Source organism: Amborella trichopoda, chromosome 12, assembly GCF_054954075.1.
Source record: "Amborella trichopoda isolate Santa Cruz 75 chromosome 12, AtrichopodaSantaCruz75HAP2 v2.0, whole genome shotgun sequence".
Classification (NCBI taxonomy): domain Eukaryota; kingdom Viridiplantae; phylum Streptophyta; class Magnoliopsida; order Amborellales; family Amborellaceae; genus Amborella; species Amborella trichopoda.
In genome coordinates this window covers 10,078,256-10,092,976 of record NC_142347.1, presented here as the reverse complement: position 1 = coordinate 10,092,976, position 14,721 = coordinate 10,078,256, and positions in this window count along the sequence as shown.

Below are 14,721 nucleotides of genomic sequence, written 5' to 3'. Positions count from 1 at the left end.
AGTTTTGAGATATTTAATGAAGACGGGGGGAGTAATTTGATGAAGAAGTTTAGAAACGGGGAAAATAAAATAAAGTAATAAATGAACTAAGAAAAAGTAATAAATATGCAAGAATGATATTAAATGAAGCCCATAAATGACAATAAAAAATAAGAGCAAGGAAATGAATACTTGAGGCCAAGCCGTTAGGCCCAACACCTGGAGTCAGTGCTGGTTCAAAGTAGATTGTTGCATGACAATCTCAATCTTTTGGGTTTGTGAGCCAGGCAAATGAATACGAGTGGAAGAGGAAGTGAACACAAAGAAACAATTTCGAAAAAATCGACCTCTAGCACCTTGAAACAGACCTCGTAACTAGAGCTCTATTTTTTATTTGTTAAACAAATGTGGCACCATCGTCATTGGATCCGGCATGGTCGAAAACCCCTATGGATAAAGTTTCCGGTAAAGGACCAAAAATGGGTACGCCGCATGCTATTCCCTTGCGGCCTCCCTACCCCAATCTCTATTAAAGGAGGCTGATGTGCACAGTCCCGAGCAGCAATTTCAAAGGCCCGTATCTCACTCGTCCTAAGTCGGATCGCTCTCAAATTTGGTGAGCATGTTCGTCTCATCAAGACGAGCATTTTTATATATGGCACGACCCATGATGATACTTGAGTAGGGAGAAAAACTAGAAGAAGTTACCGATCCATGATGAAAGTTACAGAAAATTCAACAGCAGCACGCCTCGCTCGAGCGGCCAAATCATGATTCTCACATACCCGATCAATGCGAAACTCATTGCATTATGTGTGTAAGGTTCGAGGCATCTCAGGTTCGAACCTCGAGTATGATGAACGGTAAGATTTCACACATGGAGGCATCGAAGCTGTTGTAAATTTCGGTCAAAAACTCAAGACGACAAAATCTTAGTCTGAACACAAAATCGAGCTGTGTTTGTTGCCACACAATCGTGACGACATGCTTAGTGTGATTCAATGAAGAAATCAAAGAAAAACATCAAGAAACAAGCACACTATCGATGTGAAGTTTGCAAGATTGATCCAAATTTTGAGTCGCATGATCATGACCTAAAAACGCGATCCATGGCTCGAAGTTGGTATCAAATCGGTCGCCATGCCGAGCCGTATAAGAAAACAATCATCTTTAAATCAAACGGGCACTAGAGCAACCCCGGATCATCCACAGAAGATCACACAAGTTCTAGAGCAGCAGCAATAATTGTTTTGGAATATTATACATTGTTTGGTAGGGGCAAAACAATCCTTTTATACCCAATTTTAGAATTTCTTTTAATTCAATTAAACTGTAATTACCAACAATTTAGTTAGTTTTTGGGCATACACCCATGTTTGGGCCCAATTCTATATAAACATACAAAGCCTAATTGTAAAAAAGACCCTTCGATCATTCAATAAAGAATTCAATTCTTGCTTAGGTTTGTGGGTGCGTCTTGGAGAGAGAGAGAGGAGAGAGAAGAAAAGGGATGGTACTCTTCGATACGGTAATTTTCTCTCTCATCCTCTTTTCTTTCTCACCTCAATCTCTCTCTTTCTTCTTCTCTCATCTCTCTCTCTTTTCTTTTCTCTCATCTCTATCTCTCTTTCTCTCTCCTCTTTTCTCTCTCGTCTTTATCTCTTTCTTTCTCTTCTTTCTTCTCTCTTTCTCTCTCTCTCTCTCTTCTTTCTCTATCTCCTTCTTTCCCTCTCCTTGCCTCATCTCTATCACTCTCTCTCTTCTTCCCTTGTTTTATCACTTTTCTCTTTCCCTGCACTTCTCTCTTTTCTCCATTCATGCACGGTGGACTTATCGTCTTGTGCGACATCTTCTTGCTTTTGAGACATGAACAGTGAGTCGGGCCATAGCCTGAGTGGTGGGCCGGGCCTCTGTCAAAATTCCCTTTTCTCTTCTATCACAGACGGTGGAAGCCTATCGCCGTCTGTGCTTTCTCTCTCTTTTCCTTCTATCATAGCCAGTGGAACCCTATCGTTGCATGTGTTCTCTCTCTTCTCCCTTCTGTTATAACCAGCAAAAGCATATCGTTGCCTGTGCTTTCTCTCTCTTCTCCTTCTATCACAGCCAGTAGAAGCCTATCGCCGCTTGTGTTCTTTCTCTCTCCGCTTTCTTCGGTCATAGCCGGCGGAAGCTTATCACCGCCTATGTTCTTTCTCCCTCTACTCTTCTTTCTCCCACAGACAACGAAAGCTCAATGCCGTCTAAGTTTCTCTCTCCCCATGTCAATGTCGTATGTGTCTTCCTTCATCTTCCTTCTCTCTCTTATGTCTTCTCTTTGCTTTTCCCTCTCTTCTTTATATTCCTCTGTCTTTTCCCTCTATCTCCTCTCATGCTCTTCTTCTGCTTTCTCTCTCTCTCCCTTTTCTTCTATTCTTCTCTTCTTTTTTTCTCTCACTATTTTCTCTCTCACCTCGCTCTTTCTTTTCTTTTCTATCCTTATTTCTCTTTCCATCTTCACTTCTCTCTCCCTGTTGAGCCGGTCTGAGTTATCGAGCCTGTTTTACTGCTACGTCGGGTCAATTACCTACTAGTTTAGTCACTATGTCAGTCTTACCACCTGATCAAATTCTTCTCATCCCAATCTTTATTTTCTTATCCTTCTCTTCTTCTTTTTTAATGTGTATGTTCACCCAAAGGCAAGGTAGGGTCCCTTGACCCACTTGTCTTGTAACATATGCCATGTGTGTGTGATTGTAGAAACGGGAGAATACAAGTCAAGGGAGATGATTCCGAACCAGTTCTACGACTAGGGGGCTTTCTTCGTGATCTAAGAGGATACCCACGCGAGCCAGCCCGAGTAAGTCCCAAACCCACCTTAAATTCCTCTCTCATCAGTTGGTCCACCTACCCTTGCTCTTTAGCAAGGTTCTCGAGAGAGAAATCTCAAGAGCTGGGTTCCCTCGAATCCCGAGACGCTTGCTGTCAGATCATCTAGATCCAGAGGGCGAGATCGAGACACCTAACTAGCTTGGCGACTCCATTGGGGACTTACTACCCCTTCGTCGGGTCGTTCTTGTTTGGCTAGTTATTTTTTTTTTCCTTTGTTTTTCTATTTTCACCCACCACATGGCCACTGGGATTCTTAACCTATTTATTTGGATCGGGGATTTTTTTATCCCTGCATTCACGAGTGTTCCCCGGGAACAAGTTCATCAAACTTCGTTCCCAACCTTCCTTTTGAGAAAAGACCTAGTGTCTAGCTCCCAGGTCTTAACTTGGATCTGCATGAGGAGGGACTTAAAGGTCCCTAACTCCCCATCTCCTAACTTTGGTGGAACCTCCACCAAAGCATCTTGCATCGGTAGCAAATTTGCTGCCACTCACAGCATGCACCCTGTCATCGGTAAGTCACTTGTCGGTTGTATTGCCGTGGTACGTCGGAAGGCTGCTCAGTCCCTTGCTGCAAAAGGCAAACAAGTAGCGATTGCTTATGTGGGTCGCTACAAGGCTACCCCCCACATTCTTGTACTACCACGAGTCTTTATCCTTAGAGGCTCAACAAACTGAGGCGTAGAAGCTGGGGCCTTCACTTCTTGCACACATCATAAGGCTCTTGTATCATCCACTCGAGCCACACCTCGGGGCAACCCCTATGTTACTTGGAGTCAACGTCCGAGATCAGACCTCCCAAGGTCAGGTCCTGCTTGTGCATATGCATACCACTGCTCAGGGCAATGCTATTGCTGCGTCAACCTGAGTACAAGAACGATGACCTCCTTGTCCTCCTACTTAGCACACACCAACACACCCTGTAAGGGGCAGGCTTCCACCTGTTCTCTTACAGACACTTGCTCGCGGTTCTCAGCCTCCTAAGTTTAGACCACCTGTTCGAGCGCGGAATGACCCCTAAGTCACCCGTCATCCTTCTTCAAGGGACACACATGCATCGACAACATAGACAACCCCTCTCCCCCGACCCAGGCATCTTTATGAGTCAACCCTGATTTTGCCTGCTCCTCCTTCTTTGGGCAAGCACCTCCAACCTTGGTACTCGAAGACCTTCCCCAAGAGTACCATTTTGAATCAGTCCCGTCATCTCGATCATGTCTCTAAAGCCCATAAGAGAGCTCGAGGCAAAGACCCGATGGGGGATCAAATTCTTCATCCTCCTTGGCCCAAGATGGCCCCCATTCCTGGCCCTCATACTTTGCCGGCTCTGATAGAGATAGCTCTTTCTTGTGCAAGAACGGCAGACCAGTCGTAGTCTCAATCGCAGTTCTGACATGAGGTCTATCAAAACCTCAAATATGAACACGATATAGGTATGCAAATTCTGTCTAAAGAAGTGACCAAGGTGGTTGGGGAAACTAGCCTGAACCCCTTCGACCCTCTTCACATGGCGAAGCTTGAAGAAAGAGCCCATGAACCCTGCACTATGGTTAGTGTTGAAGAAGATGACCCAGCCACTCAGCAGCCATGGTCCCAAGACCGTCGAGAACCAATCCTCACTAGATCAGTATACAGGACTCGAGTCCAGTCAAGGCATGCTGACCCCTTGCTGACCGATCTGCCCCGTGGGACCCATCAAGTTCGCAAGCCCTCAACTGTAGCTACCACTGACCTTCCTGGAGAAACAGTCAGCGTAATGGTTATAAATGAGCCTAGAAACTCTCAGAAAGAGCACATGAATAAATTTGAAGACATGGTGCGCACAATGATGGAGAAGTTTGATCGCATAGATGCTGCACGACAATCAGTTCATCATGAGGTCAATTCCCATCGCTCAGATGATGCACCGTCAAGGCAGCCCCTTCCCTCTGCCTCACAGGACAATTATGTCCCTCACCCCGTCTCACGGGCAGATATTGATGCTATGGTCACCCATAGTGTAAAGAACCGGCAGATCTCGGGTATACAAGGAGCAAGGCTTTACCAAAAGCCGTATCCCTCTTACATTGATCAGATTCCATTTTCCTCAGAATATAAGAAAGGGAAGTTTCCCTTGTTCAGCGGAACGACATCCTCCAACCAGCATATCGCCCACTTCCAAGCAGAGTGTCGAGAGACAACGGCTGATGGGACACTCTTTCTTCGTCAGTTAGTTGAAACCCTTAATGGCCTGGCTTTCCAGTGGTATGCTTAGCTTCCTCCAAACTTAGTGCATACGTGGGAAGAAATGGAGAAACTGTTCCACCAGCGTTTCTATGAGGTCGAAAGAGAAGTTCAAACCATCGAGCTTCTCACCTGGAACCAAGATCCCTATGAGCCCGTGGATCAATTCATATCAAGATGGAGAGATTTGGCCGCTCCCAATCCCTTGCCAGAGAAGGACACGGTTCAAACTATGCGCGGAACATGTGACCTGAGATTGCCCTACATGTTGAGGCCTCTAATCCGACCTCCATGTCAGAGTTGATCTCTAAATCAGTCCGCATAGAAAGCCTGCCACATCACCACGACGGGTCACAACAACAGTCTGCAAGCTCAGGGAACAATCGAGGCAATGGTAGTTCTAAGACTAATACCTGGGGCAACAAACCAAAAGGAGTGACTAGTGCAGCCGTCACGGTTAGTGATCCAAAGAAGGCTCCCTCCCAAACTTTGGACCTCTCCAACGAAACACCTCAGGTGGGTAAACAACAATAGTCGTACAAGCGAGTACCCCCACTTGCAAACCTTAATCAAGATGATTATTGGACCAGGCATTAAAACGAAGTGTACCCCTTGGAAAAAGAATGGGCCCCTGCACTACTCCGACTGCTACTCGAACAGAACATGATCGAGCTCCTAGAGACCAAGTTCCCTGATCAAACTGGACTCGATACTGAGGCAAATTAATGTGCTTATAATGATCAACCACCCCACAGATGACTGCTACACGTTGAAAGATATTATCAAGGCCCTAATCGAGAAGGGTCAAATAAACTTGAAGAGCTAAAGAAGGCATTCAGGGCAGTTGAAGCCTCCCATGCAGTAACAGTCCAAGAGGAAGACGAAACGTTCGGTCTCCTTTTTGCCTTTTTCGCTATAATGCTTCAAGAATGCCTCATCACACCAAAATCAGCAAGGCAGCCCCGACTCCTTGCTCAGGGAACTGAGGACCATTGGTGCTCATACCATCAGATATTGGGCCACAACTTGTGTGAAAGCTCCAGTTTTCATGGTATAATCGTAAAGAAAATACAGGAATGCCAACAGTCTTCTAGCATTCCAAAAGGTGATCCTAAAACCACTGCTCCACCAGTACGAGAAGACTTCCTGACACAAGTCCTGGGTAAATTTGACTCAGATCCTGTTAAACCCTCAACTTCTCAACCATGGATAGTCCACCACAAGTGGAGCAAACTCAAGTCATTAAGGCGAGAAGCAGTATGTCAAGCTAGGGTTGTTCATAAACCCAACAAGACAGATCAACCACTGCCAATGAAAACCAGAAAAAGACGAGCACCAAGGGCTACTCGAGGGAGAAACAAGAATGATCAATTGTCTGTTGAGCAGGAATTTCTTAAGCTCTTCCCCCATTGCAGAATTTACTAGACTTCATCCCTGACAGGATCCTCCTTCTTATTTCCTCCCATCAAGAGGATGTCCCCGAGCTGTCTTCTCCCCAGAATACGTCCAATGAGGGTGATGACGTTAAAAACACTCCCAAACGGTCTAAGCAAGGGAAAGACTTAAAAGATTCCCTGCACACGTCGAACTCTGGTGATGACGCCAAAAGCTGCTCAGATTGGTCCGATGAGGGGAATTACCTTAAAAGTCCCACACTTTCTGACCCTCCTCCTTCTTCTTCTGCTTCTCATCCTTCTTCTTCTATATCTTGTGTAGATATCAACTTAAAATGTCCAGACTTCGAGGCTCTCGATAGAGAAATTGAAGGAACCAACATAAGCAGGACACATAGGAGGCGGTTAAAAAAGACACTGGCCCAGGTCGCAAGAATCTTAACAGTTGCTGATGCCCTGGCAGCTGAAGCCAAAGCATAGCCATCTTCTTCTAAGAAGCACAATAAGTCAAAGCCAAAGAAACCCCAGTGGCCTCTTGAGCTCGACTTTGAGCAGAGACTGAGAGAATCAAGAGGGCAAAGCTTCTGTTCTAGGGAAGCTTGCCACATGGTAGAAGTCTATGAAGTATCAGCTAGCGCGTGACAAGCACTGTAGATACCTACACAAAAATTCAATGATTCTTATAAGGTGCTTCGGGCCCCACAACCACTGAATCTCAATCTCCCTGTGACTTCCAAATCAAACTTTTACAGCCTGATAAGTTGTCCATGTTTGAGGTTGACCCTTCTGTCCCTTGGTTCGACAAAGGTACAGACATCATGACCTACCCTAGAGCCCTCTTGGAAGCAGAGATCTTAGGATCGTCGGTCTCGGCACTTGAGGTTATCGAGAAGACATCTGAGGCCAATGATGAAGAGTTGCTAGAAGCCCCAGAAAAATGGGAAGAAGGTGGTCAAGCCATAACAGATGAACTCAAGGAGATAAATCTAGGGGATGAGACTGATCCCATACCCACTTTCATCTCTGTGAATATGTCTTCAGAAGAGAAAGAAAATTTCACTACTTTCTCACTAGCAAACCGAGACGTCTTTGCCTGACATTATCATGAGATGCCTAGTTTAAACCCTCGAGTCGTCGTTCACCGCCTTGGCATCGATCCGACTGTCAAATAGAAATCAAGGAGGTTTAGGCCTGACCTTGAAATGCAGATAGATGCTGAGGTGACCAAACTCAGACATGCAGGCTTCATTCACGAAGTCAAGTACCCGAAATGGCTAGCAAATGTTGTTCCAGTCAAGAATAAGAATGACCAAATCAGGGTTTGCATTGACTTCCGCGACCCGAATACCGCCTGTCCCAAGGATGACTTCTCGTTGCCATTCACCGAGATGCTCATCAATTCTATGGCTCACTGCCAAATCTTTTCCTTCACGGATGGATACTCTGGGTATAATCAGATACAATGGAGTCTGAAGACAGAAAGCCATCGCTTTCTTGACCCCAAAAGGAGTCTTCTGTTACACAATGATGTCTTTTGGATTGAAGAATACTTGTGCCACATGATGCTCAAGACATGATGCACAAAGAGGTGGAATGTTATGTAGATGACTTGATGGTGAAATCCAAAGAGAAAGATTCTCATATGAGAGACCATAAAAAGGTGTTCGAGCGATTACGCCTGCATCAGCTCAAAATGAACCCATTGAAGTGCGCTTTTGGCATCCATTCAGGAAAGTCCTTAGAGTTCATTGTTAGGCACCGAAGGCTTGAAGTTGAACCATTCAAGATCAAGGCAATTCAAGAATTCCATCACCAACTACACTGCAAGAACTCTGCTCTCTTCAAGGGTAGCTGGCATACATCCGCAGGTTCATTTCAAATCTCTCAGGTCACTGTAAACCATTTACGCACCTATTAAAGAAAGATACCTCATTCATCTGGGATGAAGCATGTCAGGCAGCCCTTGATGACATCAAGCATTATTTACTCAATCCTCAAGTACTCTCTACACCGATATTGGGAAGACCTCTCATCCTATACGTGACCACTCTAGACGAGTCACTTAGGGCATTGCTGGCACATAACAATGATGAAGGAGAAGAGACCGTACTGTACTATCTCAGCCGCAGAATGCAAGGGGCTGAGAAGAATTATCCCCTTACAGAAAAGATGTGCTTGGCCCTAATCTTTGCATTATAAAGCTCTACCACTACTTGCTCGGTCATGAAGTGAAACTTATAAGAAAAGCAGATCCTGTGAAGTTTCTCATGACGCGGCCATGCCTGTCAGGACGTCTTGCTAAGTGAGCATTATCGCTGATGGAATTTGACATCACATATGTCCCCCAAAAGGCCATCAAGGGCCAATCCTTGGCTAATTTTCTCACAGCACACCCCGTACAGATGGAATCTCCTTTATCTAGTGACCTCCCTAATGAAGAAGAATTATGTGCAGAGCTTGCTCACGCGTGGGAAATGTACTTCGATGGAGCCTTCCAATCTGATCGAGGAGGCACCGGGGTGGTATTGCTGACTCCGAAAGGAGAAGTACTGCCACTTTCCTTCTCTCTCGCCGAGGCCGGTTCCCATAACGAAGCAAAATATCAGGCCCTTATAATTGAATTGGAGATAGCCTTTGATCTAGACTTGGAGCAGCTCAAGATCTATGGCGACTCTGAGTTAGTTATCCGACAGCTTAAAGGGATCAATGACGTGAGAAAAGACACCCTCAAGCCTTATCATGATACTGCAAAATCGTATGTGGCCCAGTTTGAGGATGTATCCTTGAGTCACATCCCTAGGAGGCTAAATTCGTAGGCTGATGCACTTGCAAAACTCGGAGCTACAATTACTCTTGTCAGGGTGGCAAAGTGGAGACACATTAAACTGAGAACCGAGGTCAACGCGGATGATGAGAGAAATCTCTTCCCCGAGTGCCTTCCCTATTCATTCGGAGCACTCTTATCGCACTACCACATGAAAGGCCACCGATTCCACTCCTTATTCCCTAGTCTATGGGGGCGAAGCAGTTTTACCCCTTGAAATTCAAATCACTTCGTTACGCGTCGTTATACATCAAGGACTAACCGAAGATGAGAGATTTAAACTTCAGTATCAAGAATTAGATGCACTCGATGAAAAGAGGTTGAAGGCTCAGCAAAACCTCGAACTTAACCAGGGGAGAATGAAGAGGGCCTTTGACAAGTCAGTCAAAGCCAGTTCATTCACCTAGAGGGATCTAGTTCTAGCCATCAAGAGGCCGATTGTTATGCATGGACAGCGCAAAGGGAAGTTTGAACCCAGGTGGGAAGGTCCCTTTATAGTCAAAAAGGTCTCCCCAAATGGAGCTTACATACTAGCACATCCTATTGGAAAGAAGCCAATGTCCCCTATCAATGGGCAACACCTAAAGAAATACAACCCATGATTGATACTCAAGAAAAGAGATTCAATGCAAAGCAAACAAGAAAGTCCAAAAAAGCTTAACTCTTTTTATTGCATTAAAAGGGGTTAGAAGTTACAGTCGAAAGCCCATTATTAAGGAAGTTACAAATCCCTTGCATCTGAGGAAAAGAGAACAGTTGACACCCGCAGTATTGCTCTTGCATCTGAGGATAAGAGGACGGTTACATGCCAAAAACAAACACCCTCATCATGAAGAAGAAGCAAAACCACTTAAGAGTCAGCTTCAATTCATCTGTCGGATGTTTTCAAAGAGGAGGGTTATAGGCCAAAAGAAGAAGCCAACCATTTTCAAGTCAGCTTCAATTCATCTAACGAGTATATCAAACATACAAAGCTGACTTCTCTGGCAAGGAACTGGCCTATGATGGAGAGCATATCCTGTTCACAGTGAATGCCCTTCCACAGAACAACATGGACTTCACTGTTGTGTTGGAGGACTTGTCTTCCAACGGGCATCATAAGCCAGGCCTTACCATTGGTCTCCACCCTTTGCTTACCCGAGTCAGCACCGTGCGTGAACATCACCGCACGTGACTCATTAACGTGCGCAACAATCCTCACATGCAACTCGTTGCCGTACGTGAGCAACATCGTGCGCATCATGACGATCGCTGTGTAAGGCCAGTGCCAGTTGTGTCTTCCAAAGGTTAGCACCGGCTGTGCTTCTAACTCCCAGCGCCAGCTGCCTTTCTTGAGGATCTGCACCGGCTGTATTTCTAAAAGGTCAGCACCAGCTTTGTTTTTAATGCTTAGCGCTGGCTGCGTATTCTAAGTCAGCATCAGCCGTTTTTTAAGACTTCTCACCATTGTGACTGTTCACCTCTCGGTGACTCTTTGTTTTTCGTGTCTCCTTGGTTCCCAAGACCCCCTCATTTTTTGGCCTAAGACACTTCGCCTCCTTGATGATTGCACACTTTACAGTGATGGTTGTTCACCTTCTTGCAACTGTCACCACTAACGACGGACCGTCTCCTCACCACCCTTCGGGTCCTCGTCAGAAATCCCCCTCTTCCATCCTCTGCAATCTTTCTCCAACCCATTGGGAAACCTTCACCTCTTCTATGCACCTGTTGGAAAAACTGCCAAAAACCTACAAAAGACTCTGGGTAGCCCTCTGCTGCACCTTCTTTCCTTCTTCAAAACCCTCAATACCACGGTCGGAGTTCCCTATTTCCCTGATAAACTCCCTTTTTTTCTACAAACTTCTGCAACTCTGGCAAATATGGTCTTCCCCGCTGGCGTTCTTTTTCTCAGCCAGAACCTGTCCTTGCTTGCCAGCAAACTTCTGATAATCTTGCTGGAATCCCCTGTGTGCTCACTTGAGCTCTCACCTGAAAATCCTTCCTTCCCACTGTTAAAAGCAATTTTCACCTCAAAGTCTTTTATCTTTCGTGAAATAGTGAAAATGGGGGTTAAACCCCTTTATATAGGCGAAACTTCCCTCAAATGTCCCTCACATACCGGGAATCTCAGCTGCGTCCTAGAAGGCTAAATGATAATGGGTCGGACCAGACCAGGCTTCGATTAGAGGTTCGAGTTACATTTTATCGCCGCCCATGAAATCCTATGCAACAGAGATTGCGATCGGGTCAGGCTCGGATTAAGGCCTGAACACTAACCCATACCTAACGTCGACTATCTTGTCGAAACTTCTCAATGCTGGCTGTATTTTTAACAAATCGGCGCTGGCTGCATTTTCAAAAGATCAGCGCCGGCTGAGTGTTCAAGAAATAGTGTCGGCTATTCTCAATGCTGGCTGCGTTTTCAACAACCCAGCACAGACTGAGAGTTCAAGAAACAGTGTTGGCCATTCTCGGCGTCAGCTGCATTTTCAAAGGCTCAACGCCAGCTGAGTGTTTAAGAAGTAATGTTGGTTGTGCTCAATGCCAGCTGAGTTTTCAACGGCTCAACATCAGCAGTGTGGCCAAGAAATAATGTTGGCTATGCCTAGCGCCGTCTATGTCCTCAGCAGTTCGTTGCCACGCACCTCATCTGCTAAATCCGTGCGCGTCCTACTACTGACCGTGACCTATTATCCCCAATGGAGTGGCACCCAGGTCGTTCCACCTAGGCCATGACTTCTGAACCCTAGTAGGAGTCATATCCGTGTTGTAGTCCCTTATCCCCAAAGAAGTCAGGGTCATTCTTATCACGCCGACCCCCAGTGGGTCTGCTTCACACCTAGCTGCCCTATCTCTCTCTCTTCTTTCTCTATCTCTCTCTTTCCCTCTCCTTCCTTCATCTCTATCACTCTCTCTCTCTTCATCCCCTGGTTTATCACATTTCGCTTTCCCTACACTTCTCTCTTTTCTCCATTCATGCATGGCCGACCTATCGTCTGGCGCGCCGTCTTCTTGCTTCTGAGACATGAATAGTGAGTTGAGCCATGGCCTGAGTGGCGGATCGAGCCTCTGTTAAAATTTCCTTTTCTCTTCTGTCACAAATGGCAAAATCCTATCACCACCTATGCTTTCTCTCTCTTTTCTTTCTGTCATAGCCAGTGGAATCCTATCGCCACCTATGTTCTCTCTCTCTTCTCCCTTCTGTCACAGTCAGTGGAAGCATATTGCGGCATGTGCTTTCTCTCTCTTCTCCTTCTATCACAACCGGTGGAAGCCTATTGCCGTCTATGTTCTTTCTCTCTCCTCTTTCCCACAGCCGGCGGAAGCCTATCGCTGCTGTGTTCTTTCTCCCACAGACGGCGGAAGCTCATCGTCGTCTGAGTTTCTCTCTCCCCATCTCATTGTCGTATGTGCCTTCCTTCCTCTTCCTTCTGTCTCTTACTTCTTCTCTTTGCTTTTCCCTCTCTTCTTTATCTTCCTTTTTCTTTTCCCTCTATCTCTCCTCTTTCTCTGTCTCCCTTTTCTTCTATTCTTCTATGCTTCTCTTCTTTTTTTCTCTCACTGTTTTCTCTCTCACCTCGCTCTTTGTTTTCTTTTCCTTCCTTATTTCTCTTCTCCATCTTCTCTTCTCTCTCTCTTTCTGTTCTCTTTTCTTTCTTTTACTCTTTCGTTTGATCAAAGGGGGGGTTGAGACTAGTACTCCATGGTAGTCTTGTCGTTTAACAGTAATATCGTTGTGCCAATCAAAGTTAATGTGCCCACTTTACTGTCACGACAGACTAGCTGTTGTGTCGATTAAAGTTACTGTGCTTGCTTTACTGTCATGGCAGACTAGCGGTTGTGTCAAGCTAGTTGATATTGGTATTGTCGTCTAGTAGTAATTATTTTGAGCCGGTCTGAGTTACCGAGCCCATTTTACTTCCACGATGGGTCAATTACCTATTAGTTTAGTCACTATGTCAGTCTCATCTCTTGGGCAAATTCTTCTCATCCCAATCTTAATTCTCTCATCCTTCTCTTCTTATTTTTGAATTTGCATGTCTGTGTACGTTACCCGAAGGCAAGGTGGAATCCCTTGACCCACTTGTCTTGTAACATTTACCATGTGTGTGTGATTGCAGAAACAGGAGAATAAAGACCAAGGGAGACGATTCCGAACCAGTTTTACAACTGGGGGGCTTTCTTCGTGATCTAAGAGGGCGCTCACGCGAACCAGCCCGAGTAAGTTCCGACCACCTTAAATTCTTATCTCATCGGTTGGTCCATCTGCCGTTGTTCTTGAGCAAGGTTCCCGAGAGAGTGATCTCAAGTCTCGGGTTCCTCCAAAATTTGAGACGTGTGCCGCTAGATCATTTAGATCCGGAGGGCGAGATTGAGGCACCTAACCATGTGACTCTTGCCTAGGTACAACCTTGTGGGTGGAGTGTCAAAAGCCCGATGCCATTAGCAGTGATGTTGACGCCATTTGGAACTGCTTTTTGTAAATTGGTCATGTGTCTGTTTCGATCATTCTACTGTACAAATGATGGACCAATCAGAATACATTGCCATTATGATTTCCTTTGACACAATTCTAAAAGTCATCCGTGTTAGCCGACCGTTAATGTGTCTTTGTACGATCGACAACTTATGTGATGTTTCCTTGATGAATCCGATAGTGACACACCCTTCCATATTGACATCTGACAAGTCAATCCTTTCTTACACATGTTAGTCTGTACTAACACGCGACACAAGTCCGTACATCTAGGTTGTCTTTAGTTTTAACTATCAGAGGCCCGATGCTGGTCCCAGTGGTGTCAATGATATTGGCAATGGCACCAAGCCTTTTTCTTCTCTTGTGTATCAACATGTCTGGCTGGAGTGTAGGGCTGCTTATGTCACAACTAGGTGTGGCATCAACGTGCCAAAACTTTCTACTTCTAGGTTGCTTCTAGCTTGGTAGTACTAAGTTTTGATCTGCCTTCAAGGATGTTCTTCAGTGTTATGAGCTCTGCCGAGCAGCACATGGGATATGGTTTAGGGTGTGGTTCAAGTTCCGGGGTAGCTTTCCGGGGCCAATTTGGTCTTCCGTAGCTTTCTCTATTGGGATCAGGGTGTCTACAGATAGGTTCAATAATATGGCGGTAAGGGTCACGAAATGTCATTTATCCAACCCCGCTAAGATCAATATGATACTGGAGAATGCCAACCTTGAATACGAAACATTCTTTTTCCATAAGGGTGTCCCTTTGACCTTCAATGTCATGTCAGATAGGATTACCCTCTATGAAAGGGGCAAGCCCCAAATAGTCGGTATTAAGACAGCCGAGAATCAAAGAATCAATGAGCCCCCAAGGAAAGTAGCTCAAGGAAGGGCACAATGAGCTGGTGATGTGAGCCAAATCGCCCTCCACAAAGAAAATACAAGGGATCAAGACCCCTATGATGGTTAAAACCAACAAAGAAACC